The 13,475-nt window shown below is 51.0% G+C and overlaps 1 long non-coding RNA gene across 1 annotated transcript in view; it reads right to left on the reverse strand.

Moving 5' to 3' along the window:
- The window catches only part of LOC137857771 (uncharacterized), a 374,251-nt gene that overhangs the window by 247,810 nt on the left and 112,966 nt on the right, over positions 1–13,475 (reverse strand). The gene's annotated exons all lie outside the window — the stretch shown is intronic.

Consider the following 13,475-nt stretch of genomic DNA (forward strand, 5'->3'; position numbering starts at 1 on the left):
AAATTGATGCAGAGAAGCGAAGAGATCTACTTGAGCATAAACTTGTGCTAATACCAGCAGTAAGCATGCGTCCTAAAAATTTCACCCGCTGATGAATCTACTGGGGACCATTTGCTCCCACCTTGGAGAAGGCAGATGGAGCGCTCTTCTTTCTCATTCCTGTGTCTGAAACCCTCCTACATAAATGCAAAGAATGGGGGGTTTTGAGTGGTCTGGCTGTGTTCAAGTGTCAGTCAAAGAAAAACTAATTATGCTTAGTTTAGAAGCAGGAGACAAGTTGGGCAGCGTGTTGAAAGGGAAGCCAGTGCATTTTGTGGAGCAAAGGTGTGGTTCTCCGCAGGATGAGCTAGCTATTTAAGGATGAAATCCATCTTCATTTAGTCCATTTTAAAATAAGCTAGCTAAGCTAGTTGTCTGGGCTCCATCTTCAGTAGATGGAGAAGATGATTATCTCCAGAGGGTGATTCACCTCCCTGTGACAAATTGCCTGTTCAAACTGCCTAGTCCTTTCCATTGAGTACCTTTGACCAACTAAATTTAAACATGATTTCTAATGAGACTTAGTGACTTATTTCATAATGACTAGCTCTGCTAAGTGTATCTTCCAAGTAGTCTAATTTGGAGATGACAAAATCATAGGTAAGCAGGAAAATCCTCTTTTCTAAAAGACATATTTTTCCCTCCGTCGTTTCCAGGGTGTTCACAGAAATTGAAGTACAGATGGGAAAAAGTCTCCATTTGTTTGCAGATGGCATGATGCGCCTGATATCGAAGGGCTTTTCAGAGCACAACTTGCAGGAACAGAATCGGATTCTTCTGTACATGGAGCAGTGGCTTTGGTTCACTGATGGCATAGCCATACTGATCAGGGCTGCACCAATCCTCCACAAAGAAGGAAAACGCAAAGTGCTGTGGCACCCAGTGTGACCATAGCATTGCACTGAAACAATAGGTTTTACAATGCAGCAGAGGCTGGGATCTTAATTTCCACCACCAGTAGTTTACTTGCATCACCTGTGATGACCAACTTTTCTAACAGACCAAAAATACAAATCTGACAAGTTTTCTGATGGAGCTTGCAACCTTCTTTTTTCCCCGTTCCCTAACCCTCCTACCTCCTCTCTTAACTAAGAGGAAGGAGGATAAAAACAAACAAAGCCCCGTAACCTCTCCGTAGCAATTGTGTGGTAGCCAAAGCTGCTGTACTAGCTCTGCTACAGAACAGGGATGCGACTCGTGGCACTTTGCTCGTGGGCAGCTTTCAGTAGCTGCCATGAACTTGTCTGGTTAGCAAATTAGAGCCCCCTGTGTTTAGACCTGCTTCACGAGCAGTGATGTTCCCAGCCGTGTCGCTGCCCTTCTGCGTGACTTTAGGCAAGGCATTTCCCCTCCTCGCTGCACCTCTCTGCCTCCCACGCCTTGTCTGATGTCTTTTTAGAACATATGGGGTTTTTGGAGCTGGAATCGCTGCTGTTTATGTCTTTGTATGAGAAACAGTTGTAGTGCCAGGGAATACAAATAGTAACAGCACAAATTAAAAACAACTGTGTGGAGACCTATGAAGTGGGGAATGGGAAGAGTTTAATAGTCTCTGTATCAGCGCTGAAAGAGTGAAAATGCTTTTAGAAGAACTTCTTTTGGCGTTCAGCAAAATGCAAGCTCCTTTTCATTTCCAGAACTACTGGATGTTGCGTGGAAGGTTCAAGATGGTCCTCCCATCTCAAGCATCACTAGAGGTGTCCTTCTGGCGCGTTGCAGGTTGCCTTGATTTCTTAGAGGACCAGCTGGCCATGTTCTGGCCAGTGAGTCTCACTTCAAAGAAATGTCCCCAAAGAGGGAGGTTTGTTGCCTGAGAGCCTGAGGGGTTGCTCTTGTTGATTTTCTCGTTTAATTTGCCGAATGTACTCAGGCATGCCAGTATTGATTCAAACAAAACAAATGGGTCTGTGAATGCTGAGGCTTATGAAGCTTTGCTATCAATTTGTGGTTTTCTGGTTGCCATCTGATGGCTGGTCGTCTGTGAGAGCCAGCAGAAGGCTGGCCCGCAAATGACGAACAGGAAAAGCCAGGCAGTGAGCTTAAATGCATTTTATCATTGTTGTTAGGAAATCTAGACGAGATTGATACAACCTATATTCTGCACATACAATGTTACATGTGGGCTTGCCGAATTAAATGAGAGGGTTCTCATACTCAAAGCTCTTCTCAGATTTAAGTATTGAAAAGACTAGGATTGATTTGGACCAGAGTTTTGGTAAGGCTCGCCCCTTGAAACAGCAACCCTCACAACTTCTGTTAACTGTTGTTTTTTAACCTTTTATCCTAATTATCTGTGTTTGGGCCTTAGAGCAAAAATAATATTAATAGTAACCAAGTTCAGTGGTACCACAGGAGGAACAGCTTCAAATTCAGGTGGTGGTGAGTTAGCCTTGTGGCATTTTCAAGAGGATCCTCTGAAGACAGGTGTTCTGCTTTTTATTTTTGTATTTAGTTTCAGACTGTTCCTTCCATTTTTGGTCCTTCGGAGTCGGGTTATTTCTAGCCTAATAGAGTTTTGCTATTTGTGTCTATTTGTGCTCATAGCAGGCCAGGTGTTTCAGACAAGACAATCTCTGTTCTGCAGAGCGCTGTCACAGACGTTGGCCCACGGTAAACTTTCAGTGGTTACAGCCTTTGCCTGCGGAGTTCACTCCATGGTCAAGGATTAGATGGCTGTTTGTTCGTATCTGCTGGCTCCAGTCCCCTCACGGTGACATCGCTGCTGTTCTCAAACTTTGAGCGATCCACGTTTCTCTGTGCAGCAGTCTGCCAAGCCAGGCAGCCGTCGTTCTAATACAGTAATGGAAAACTTTCAACCCAAATTTTTGACTGTTTTTTTTTGGTCTAAATCCAATCTTGTCTTCTATCTATAATTATCTAATTCTACTGTAGTTTTTAAAAAATAAAAAATAAATCTCAGAGCTGCTGCAGTTGCAAATTACAGTATGATAGCATGAGCTACCAGTATGTCTTATGACTGCCTTTGGCTGTAGCCTGCCTTGTGCTCCATGTGCTGAGGGGCAAAGAAGTAATATTTAAAAGTCATTAAGAGACACTGACTCGTGGGCAGGCGTGATCTAAACAAAAGAAATGGATGGTGGAAGCCCAGAGGAAACCAGTTTTATCCAACTGCCATGCCAGGAGCTAAGGTAGGACAGCGTTCTGTGGGAACAGGGAAAAGAAACCAGGTTTGAGTGGTGAGACTTCAGGAGCAGGGGGATCTCTCAGGGGAAGAGCACGAGCACGGAGAGCCCCGGAGCTCAGCGCAGTGCTGCGGGGTGTCTGACGTGCCCAGCACACCAACAGGCTGGGGTGCCTGCGCCCTGCGTTCAAACGCAGCTGTGTGTCACTGCTGGGTCTCCTCCTGTGACGATGTATGCCCATTTTCTAACTTGCAGGGATTGCAGCACCCACAGCAGGGAGTTCCAGGGGTCAGGGTCCTTTCTGAAGAAGCAGCGGTGAAGAATCAGCTGTTGGCTTTGAACCTGCCAGTTCCGTGTGATGCTTCCTATTTCTTGTGTCAGAAGAGACCGTGCAGAGTTGTTCTCCCTCAGCTTTCCCCTTGCAGGCTTGTCTAAGGCATGCCTTGCTGACTAAGCTGAGGCCTGACTAGGCTTGTTTTGGCTTTCAGCCTAGTGGCTCTTGTTTGGGAATATAGAACACTTGCTAAAAAGTGAATTTTTTTATCATCAGCATGTACAGCATCTGCAGTCTGCTTTCTCTCCTGCTTCTCCACCTGGATTGCGAATGCTGCTGGGAGAGAAAGGTCAGGACGTGACTCAGGTACGCAAGGTGTTAACACCGGGGTGCCCGATCTGCAGCCCACACACCAGATGCATCTCCTGGCCCGCTTGTTCTCACTCAGTGAGGTCTGCGCCTTGTCTTGTGGCACAGGGATGTAGCTGCGTGTTGGGTCACCTGAGGAAAAGTTTTCCGAGCAACCAGGTGGCATAGTGGCACCTGTAGAGGTCCCTAATTGTGGAGGGATGTGCACATTCGTGTAACAAAAAGCTCCTAGTGTACCTCACTAACCAAAAAGTAGGGCCCCCGTTTGCCATCTGGCCACACAGGCTCAGTGGGGTCACAGCAAATGCAGACTGTGGCACCACACCAAGCTCTTTGCACGCGTTGGTGTGCTACTATGAGAACCACCCCCGTGGTTAATTGTAACCGTGGGGTATATAGCATTAAATCTCTGGTTTATTTCCTGGCCTGGTGCTGTTAACTGTCGGGCTGCCCTAATGAAAATTGGAAGCACGCAGCCTTTGCAACCTGCGCCTTACCTGTGGGTTGCTGCGGTGCCTTACGGTCTGGTTCAGTGAACTGGCAGAGGCGAACTGAGTGACCTTACAAGCGGTAATTCCTTAATTGCCAATGGTCACTCAGGGCAGTTTTAATGATTTGGAGCGGCTTGGTCAGCACCTAGCGTGCCGCAGGTTTACGTGGACCCTCCTTTAAGCTCCATAGCAGCCCTGCTCCCACACCTGCAGCAGCGCAAGCACCTCGGGAAGCACCTAACGGGGCGGCCACAGCCCGGCTGAAGCGCTCTCCAGCTGAGGGGGAAGGAGTGTGCTTCCTCAGGAGCAGAGCAGCGTAGCACCAGCACTGCTATCCTGACAAAGATCCCCGTGTCCTCTTTGATAAATAGGATATTCTGTGCTCGTAGAAACCCGGAGTGTTTCTTACGAACCACTTTCCCCTAAAATGCTTCAAAGACATTTTGACCAGCTAGGGTTGACAAGGCTTCTTTTCTTCAGCGGGAGGACCTGCAAGAGGAAGAAAAGAGGAAAAACTCCCACCCAGTGGTGTTTTTTTTGCCCTTTTTCCTTAGAAACTCTTCCGCTGAGAAGCCAGGACAAACCCCTTCTGTGCTTTCAGCCTTCTTGGGTGCTACCCAAGATGGGGCAACCCATCAAGTCTTTGACTTTAAAACTTTCTGTTAGCGAGCGAGAGCAACAAGACTTCCTGATTTTGTCAGAGTGTGCGAGGAAGTTTTGAGAGGGGAATTAGACGTGTGGATGAATTCACAATATTGGTTAAAAAAAGAAAAAAGAGGGGGAGATATTTAATAGAATGGGCACAGTGGATAAGATGGAAATGAATCCACCCTTGTAACTCTCCCACTTCCAAGTGCCACCAGCAGTCCTTGATTACAGGCTCGTGCCTTTCCCTGTGCACTGCTCCTGATGTCTCCAGCAAAATGGGGCCTGGCTGGCACCTCTGCCTTTGGGGGGACCAGCAGTTTTACTTCTTCTTCCTTAATCCTCGAAGGCTTCCTTGCAGAGCCCAGCTGTAGCTCCCAGGCACCTGCCTTTCTTTCCCCGTGTCCCGCTTCTTCCACCCCTGTGAGCCCTGCGGCCGGAGGAGAATTGCAGAGGTGGAGGGGAGCTGGGGCTGTGCGGAGAAACCAGGCAGTGGCAGCTGCCAGCCTCCGAGTGCTTCCCCTGTTCCTCACCGTCTCCTCCAGCCTCTTCGAGCTGCTGTGTGGGAGGAAAGAGCAGCACCAGCAGCTGGAGGAAGGTGGGAGGAGTGGGAGGCAGACGAGGGCAGAGCACCTGGGGGCTGCGAGCCGCCCTCGCTGGCCGCCCCCTCCAGGCTGCGGGGGGGGCGAGGAGCACGGCAGCGGGGCGATCCCTCAGCCCTAGGGCGTTTGTGCCTTTCTCCAGGCCAGGCACGGAGAAGTTACTCCCCGCAGCCCCGTGCTGCTGCCCGCGGCCTGCAGGTGGCAGCCGGAGCCCAGCGAGAGGCGCCGGGCCGGGCTCGCAGCCCGCTGCTCCCCCCGGGGCTGCGGGGCCGTCGGGGCTGGGGCTGGGGCTGCCGCTCCGCCGCCTCGCCCCCCAAGCAGGGCAGAGCCGCAGCGGGGTGACCCCAAAGCCTCGTCCTGAGGTGGCTGCAAAGCCTGAGCCCCCCCGCTTGCAGCCCCAGACGGGGCGAGCACGGGCGGCCCCCTGCCCTGAGGCTGCCCCGAAACGCCTCAGCTCGCCCCCGGGATCCACCCCGGGCTCCCTCAGCCCCTGACCACCCCTTCCCCATGGCTGGGGGAGCGAGGAGGCGGCTCCCCGAAAGGAATTGGGGCAAAACCCGCAAGGACGAGCCGTCGGGGTTTGGTCGCCGGCCCCCCCGGCACCTTGCAGCCCCCTGGAGGGGACGGGAGCGGAGCCGGGGCTGCCCCTGCGGGGGGTGGCGGTGGCCGCGGGGGGGGGACACGTCCTGTCCCCCTCTGCACAGGGTGCTTGGGACACACGGGAGGGGACCACAAGCTGCAGGGCTGTCGCTCTGCCCCCCATTTGCCAGCCTGAAATGCTCTTTAAAACGTATTAAAAAAAAAAAAAAAAATCCAAACACTATTAAATGCAAAGAAATCATGAAAAACAACAAGGAACAAAAGCTCTCAATCCTAGCTGAGCACTGCACAGACAGGAACCTGCTCTGACGTACATGAGCACCCCATAGGGATTAACTCTCTCCTGCCCAGCAAAGCCAGCCTTCTAGTTTCTACTTTGCAGCACATTTTGTGTGCTATAAATGTATTTAATCTAGCCAGATAGAGAGATTAAAAGGTACAGGTTTAGTTCCTATCTGCAGCTGCCTCCACCCTAAAATAAAATAAAAAAAAACTGGCCTGGGATTTTTCTGCCTCTATGACAGATCCAAAGAAATTTCCCTGGTGAAGCAGACACGAGAAATAGGCAGCAAAATGAGAAGGAGAAGCTCTTGGAGTCATTTTCCCCTTTGCCTCCCTGTAGCAGATCTGCAGGAGGGAGGGTGTTGCCCGTCTACTACCAGCCAGGTCGTGGTTTGCTTCCTCGCCCCTTAGCTGGGCTTCCTAAAACCCCTTGCAGCCCCTTGCAGCCTCAGCCTCGTCCAGCACCCCCAGCGAGGTGACAGCAGGCACCATTAACCCTGCCGGGCAAAGAGGGGCAGCAAGGCACCAGGGGGCATTGTGCCAAGCCACCTTACAGGTAGTGCCTGGAAGAGAAATTGGGAGGTGGCAGCCTCAGTTTTGACTTTCACCCTCACGTCAGGTTTCCTCCTTTTCCTCCGCCTGCAGTGCCAGACCACTGCAGTGCCAAGTACACAACAGCATCCTCCATCTTCTCACCGTCTTTGGTACCACGGCAGGGTGGAGGGATGTGTAGCCTGCAAGCCTCCAGACCCTCACACGCTTTGCTAGGAGCCTGCAGCTTAGAAAGCTGGACTGGGAGATTCACACTTCTGGCTGTCTGCATTGTCCTTCGTTTCTGTAGAAGTGGAGCATCATTGCTGAGGAGGGAGTTACTCAGAAATTACTTGCTTCACGTACTGTCACTGCATCTGTCCCATGTTTAAGCTGAGTGAGAAGGTCTGATGCCTTTCCTGATGTACTGTGTGCTCCTCTTCCCTTTCTTTCCCCGCATCTGTTGACAATTCAAAGTCTCTCCATGGGACCACCTGCTCAGGGATACACCCTTTAATAGGTCTCAGCTGCAGCTACAACAAGAAAAATTAGGAACAGTGTAGAATTGCTGTGACAATTAAGACATAGCACTGCATAAATGAGCTTATCCTTTTCATTGTATCAGCAAATTTTGAGTTCTCTTTTTTTTAATTTCAGGTCTGACTGGACACAACTAGCATCTTGGGGTGCCTGAGGTGTCTGCATGGGAGATGTGTAGACACCACCCTTCTCTTTCCCTGATAACCAATTACCGTCGTACAGCACAGGACCTGAGCAAGCATCCATAACACCTGAGATGGCAGTGATACTCCTGTGATGGAGGGTAGATCATCAGACACAGGTAGGTGGTAACAGGTACGATGTTTTCCTTGAGAAATACAAGTGCAAATATTTACCTGTTTTCACTCTACTGCAGTTAACATTACAAAAAGAAATTGAAATTTCTTCTTCTAAAAAGGGGGGTGAGGGGGGGAATGGCTTCTTAGGAAGATGGGAGTTATGGTAGAGAATGCCTCATGTCTGCACATCTGTTCTAGAAATGGAAAATGTTCGTGAGCTGTATCCAATCACTTCATTGAAGTCTTTTCCCAAAACACCACCTCTGCTTTTCTTGATTCTGGGAAGGTACAATTCTGAATCTATATTTTAAGTTCATCCTAAAATAAGACAACACGAGGTTGAAGATGCCTAGTTAGCACTGCAGGAATGTGATACTAGGAATTCAGATGTTACGTGGTATGAAATGTATGGTGTACAGATACTAAATTCAAGAGCTTGCCAGCAAGTTTCTGGCCAGTCTTGTTGATCATTTTGCCATGATTTTAATGTTGGTCCTCACACGTCAGTGCAATGTAGAAATGTTGAGGGAAGTGCCACAGGTGCCAACTGGGACTTCTCTGAGCCTCTTGTCATCCTCTTGACATTGAAGGTTTTAGACTGTGCCTGGGGCCCACGAGGCCCTAGCAGCAAGTGTGAAGTTTTAGGGAGAAGTCGTTGAGGATATTGTGGCACGAGACAGTTGGGGAAAGCAATAGCTGAGAGTCAGAATGTGAAAAAAATACACACTTCTCAGGGTTGTGTTGCTCAAAAGCCACCGTTTAGTGGCATTTGATGAGAACTTCCCAGCTAAGACCAACAAGATATCAGCGTGGTACAATGTTACCTGAATGCTACAGAGGAAGGCTTAAAATCCCTTTAGTGCACCTCATTGCTTAACATTTATCTAGCTCTAGGAAGTCGAGCAAAGACTGGTTTTCATATTATTTTAAATGCCCCAAAACTTGGGATTGAAACCTAAATCCTTCCTCATCCGTGGCCCTCCTGTTAGTGATGAGACCACATCATCACAGATCCTCTTAAGGATCTTAAGTTAAAACTGCTTTCTTCCAGTGCTGCTGCTCTCGTTGTCTCCATTTGCTAATTGTGAACATGGAAACTTGATAGCCAGAGACCTCAGGCTAGAGCTTTACAGATCTCCAGATTACACAGTCATAATTAAATTGAGGAGAGTGGAGGGAAAGGAATTAATATTAAAAAAAAAAAAAAAAAAAAAAAGACGACAACCTAACCCCCAGAAATCAAATCCATGACAATGAGTTTAAATGTATGGTGTGTGGCCAGTGACATATGAGTCACTTGAGCCTATCTTTATAAGAGTAACAAAGTATGAATAAAACACCCAGCTGGCATGGTGCCACTGTCCCTGTAGATATATCAGAGCATAACAGCAGCCTGCGTTGTCAGCTGGAGGTTTATTGTCATCAAGGCCAATGGAAATCTTAGTCCTGGTGCTCGGATAAGAGTCATCCCACACCCCAGCCTCCTATTACAGCTCTTCCTCAGAGCCGTCCTCCATAGCTGTGCTTCTCTTCACTGCCTTCACACCCCATCCCCATTTGGTTTTTAGGAATCAACACGGTTGTCAAAAAAATCCTTAGGAAGTACCTGGGCCCACTTCTCTGGTAGTTACGCGGCCCAAGAGCCTAGCAGCTCTGCAAAGCGGGTTTGACCTATTCTTGCCTTGGTGTTTTGTGTTAACTGGGGAGCTGCTGGACAGGGTGGAGGAGCTGATGTGTGGCCTTCATGTCCCTGTGTGTGGTGTGTCCACAGGCCTTGGCTGGGCCCGTCCACGTTTTCCATCTGGGGACTCGAGTGTGGCCAGTGCTGAACTGGCACTTGCTTTCTGCTGTGCAGAGAAATGCTCTGTGAAATGGAGGCAGCTCCTTAGAGCAGCTTCCACCACCATCAGCGTGATGAGCTGTCACAGACAAAACATAAAGAGGGGGTGAGGGCCATTTTCATCTGGGGACGAGAGCTTGTAATAGATCAGTGTACTTCCCAACCCCTGCTCCCATGGATGCAGCTATACCAGATGCAAAAGTTGGTAGCTAATCCCGTCCCACACCCCATCACCAAGGATGAGACCAGTGGGAGGCCGTGAGGGCTAGTTTTCCTGAAATAGCTGGTTTTCTACTCAACACCGTTCCATACTGGTGGTGCAGCTGGGAGGCCCAAGCCTGCTCAGCACGCCCCCAGAGTGGAGCCCTTCCCTGGGGACAAGGACAGCTTTGCACGAGGGGCCAGGTGGGCAGTGGTGGCACAGGCCCCAGCTCATCACCCCAGCTGCGGTCCCATTTGCATGGAGGCCGCAAACGAGAGCGGTGCATGCATTCCCAGACGAGCTGGGGAACTGTGCCATCGTGAGGCAACTGATCCCGTGTCTGTGGCGCCGGGAAGAGGAGCCCTCCCCCGCGCCTCAGCGAGCAGGCAGCGAGCGGGGGCTCCTCCACGGGAATCCCTCCCCGCCGCAGCCTGCTCTCCCCCAGGTCCCCAGCGTGTGTGTGTGGGGTGCGCTGCACCTGCCTCAGACGGGTGGCTGCCGGCTTGTTTCTCATTCTGGCGTTCAGCTGAAGATAGATCTGCACTGCCTGCGTAGATGTGAAGGGAGGATGGTTCAGCTGGTGTAGCTGGCTCAGCCTGAAGTGCCCCGCTGCATCCAGCCCTCTCCCTCACAGGGAAGGAGGCAGCTGTAGCCTGTGGCCTCTCGCTGAGTCTGTTTGTAGGGAAGTTGTGAGGTGAAAGCTCGAATATGTGGGCTGAGCGCTCCAAGGTTTAAAAAAAAATAAAAAAAGATCTCAAGTGGAGGGGCAGCTGGAGGTCCACACCGGTATTTGTGAAGCCCAGCCCAGGATGGGGCGAGGCGCTGTCCTTCCCAGGCTGTATGGCCCATGCGTGCGCAGCCCAAACTCTCTGGATTCTTCCATCCATTATGAGGTACTAATTAATTTCACCCCATACCTTCCCCAGCTATTCCTGCTCTAGCCTGCCAGCTAGGGCAGCACAGCTTACCCAGCTCAGGCAGTGGCAGCAGCAGGAAGAGGCTGAGGAGCATCATCTCCTTCCCACTTTCCTGCCTATCAGGTGTTCTTTGTGCACACAAGCGTGTGTAAAACGTGCCTGACTGGGTTTTGCCAGGAATCAGGGGTGTACTTGTGTCCACAGATCTGATAATTAGGGACTGTCATGGCCATGGAGGGCTGGCTCCCTCCTTGGATGCCACAGAGCAAAAAGCTCTTGGTCACACAGGGAGTGTTGCGTTGAGATGGACGAGATGGCGATGCCACAGACTCACTCCATGGCCTTGGGTAAGCCACCCAATATTCATCTACCCAACGATAAAGTAAAGGTAAAGGTCTTTTGTTCCTCTTGTCTTTATTCTTTTATTTTCATTCTCTTCCTCCTCCCTTCACCTACTAAGCTTCTTGGCCAGTTTCTTACTACCAGGCATGTACCTCTCCCAGCATGTTACACTGCAAGTCTTAATTGATAGTTTTCCTCTTCCACTAATATACATAACAAGTCGCGATTAAAATCCCTACAGAAATACTCAGATCGGGAGAGGTTATTTTGAGAAGGACAGGATGAAAAAAAAAAAGAAGAAAAGATTTTGTTAAAATGCAGACGCTGCCCTTCCTCAGGCAGGCTGAGTTAGCATCCCAGAATTTGGTAATAAACACCACTTTTTTTCCCTGTGCCCACCCCTGCTTTCATCCGTAGTGAGCTGAAGCTTTCTGCTGCAGAAAGTGCTCTGTCCTCAATTAAAAGAAGGAAAACACCGAATAAAATAAGCCCCTGATAATATAACTCCCTTCCCACTGCCTGAGTCTCTGCACCAGGGAACTGCGGATGATCTCCCGGTGCAAACAGCCCCCTGTGTAAAAATAGCAACACAACTGCAAACTTCAGGGTAATCACTGCTTGATTTCAAAATATTTGCTCTGCTCCTGCCTTGTCCTTTATCTGTCAGGCCTCTATATGTCACTAAAGCAACATTCGACAAGTCCTCGCCAGGGCTGCCTCCTTCGGTGCGCTCCACCATTATTAATGGCAACAAGCTCCATCTCCGAGTATTTAAAAATATACCCTTCTCTAAATATAGGCAATCTGTGCGTGCTTAGCTACTACAGGGCAGAATGAGAGGGACCAAAATATTGACATGCACTGGGTGTGTATAATTTGTTTTGATTCCTGCTCCCTCCCTCCCTCGTACACCGGTCTGCGCGTTCCCCGCACACCTTGGTGGAAAATCTGTTATTATCTAGCAGGAGGAATGTGGCCGCCGCTCGGAGCCGGAGTCTCCTTTGTTTATTTTTCCGTGCTCTGTCCAAGCGGTGTCAATGAGAGCGGAGCTTAGGGCTCTATTTATAGCCTGCCTCACGCAGGGCTGCACCTCGCCGCCAGCCGCAGCCGCCCCAGGGGGGACACGGGGCCCCCGGCCAGGGGAAAGCCTGGGGGCAAAGGGGGGCAGGCGAGGTGGAGATGGGCAAAAAGGGCCATCAGAGATGGGGTTTGGGAGAGATCCGAGGAGGGAGGCAGCGGTTTCCAATCAGGATGGTTTTTGGAGTGAAGTGTCAAGGGGCCAGCCTCACCCCTCGCCGGGGGAGCCCGGGAGGTGGTGGCAGGGAGCCCCGCCACTTGGGAAGCATCCTTGGGGGATGCAGAAACATCCCAGCTCACCCAGTGCCAAGGGAGACTTCAAAAGAAAAGGAGGGAAGGGAAAAAAAAAAAAAAGGCAAGAGTGGAGTTTGTCACTAGGGGAGGGGGCGACTGGTCTAACGGGAGCACGATGGGGGACTGGGGGGCTCTGGGCTGGTGTGGGTGGGTGCTGCAGGGACAAGGCTCTGGATGTACTCCCCAGCCCTTCCCAGCACCAGCCCTGTTTTGGGGTGATGGGCTGTGACCCCAGATGGCCTCAGCACCCCTCCCAGCCCCCCCAGCTCTCACCAAGCTGGACCTTCGCCCCCACACCACACCAAGCTCCTCTGCTGGGCTGCCCCCCATGGGGACTCGTCCCATCCCCACCAGTGGCAGCTTCCTCACAGAGGGGTGATTGTGGCCCCCACAGCTCTGGGGTGGGCTGGGGGCCATGCTGAGGTGCGTTGGCGTTAATAATCATGCTCTCAGTGCTGTCTGCAGGGCTTCGGGTGCTGACTGAGGAGCAAAAATGCGGTGGAGGGGGGAGCAGGAAAGGGAGCCTGTATGTGGGGGGAAACACAGACTCTCCCCTGATAATGCATGGGGAGCTTAGGGCCACCCCGTTTTCCTACCGGGGTGCAGAGAAAAATCTGCATTTTCTGCCTGAGGTATTGCTCGAGCTGGCAGGGAGAGCTGGGCTGGCCAGATGGAGGGATGAGAGGGAGGCAGGGAGAGCGAGGCAGGCAGGGAGGGGAGGGGAGCAGGGAGCTAGACACCTACGCAAACACCGAGTGAGAGGAGATCCTTGGATGCAAACACAGACACAGGCGTCCTCCTCCTCCTCACATGCCCCTGATTCATTTCCACATGCCATACACGTGACATGCTAATTCAGGGCTACTACAGAACTCCAGGGCGAGAGAGGAACGGGAGAGAGAAATAAAACCCAGCAAGACACCCAAACGCAGGTTTTTAAGGGGGATTTGGCGCAGCTTAGCAGCAGCCCCGCTCCCCACTGGGGCGG

The sequence above is a fragment of the Anas acuta genome, chromosome 5, assembly GCF_963932015.1.
Source record: "Anas acuta chromosome 5, bAnaAcu1.1, whole genome shotgun sequence".
NCBI lineage: Eukaryota > Metazoa > Chordata > Aves > Anseriformes > Anatidae > Anas > Anas acuta.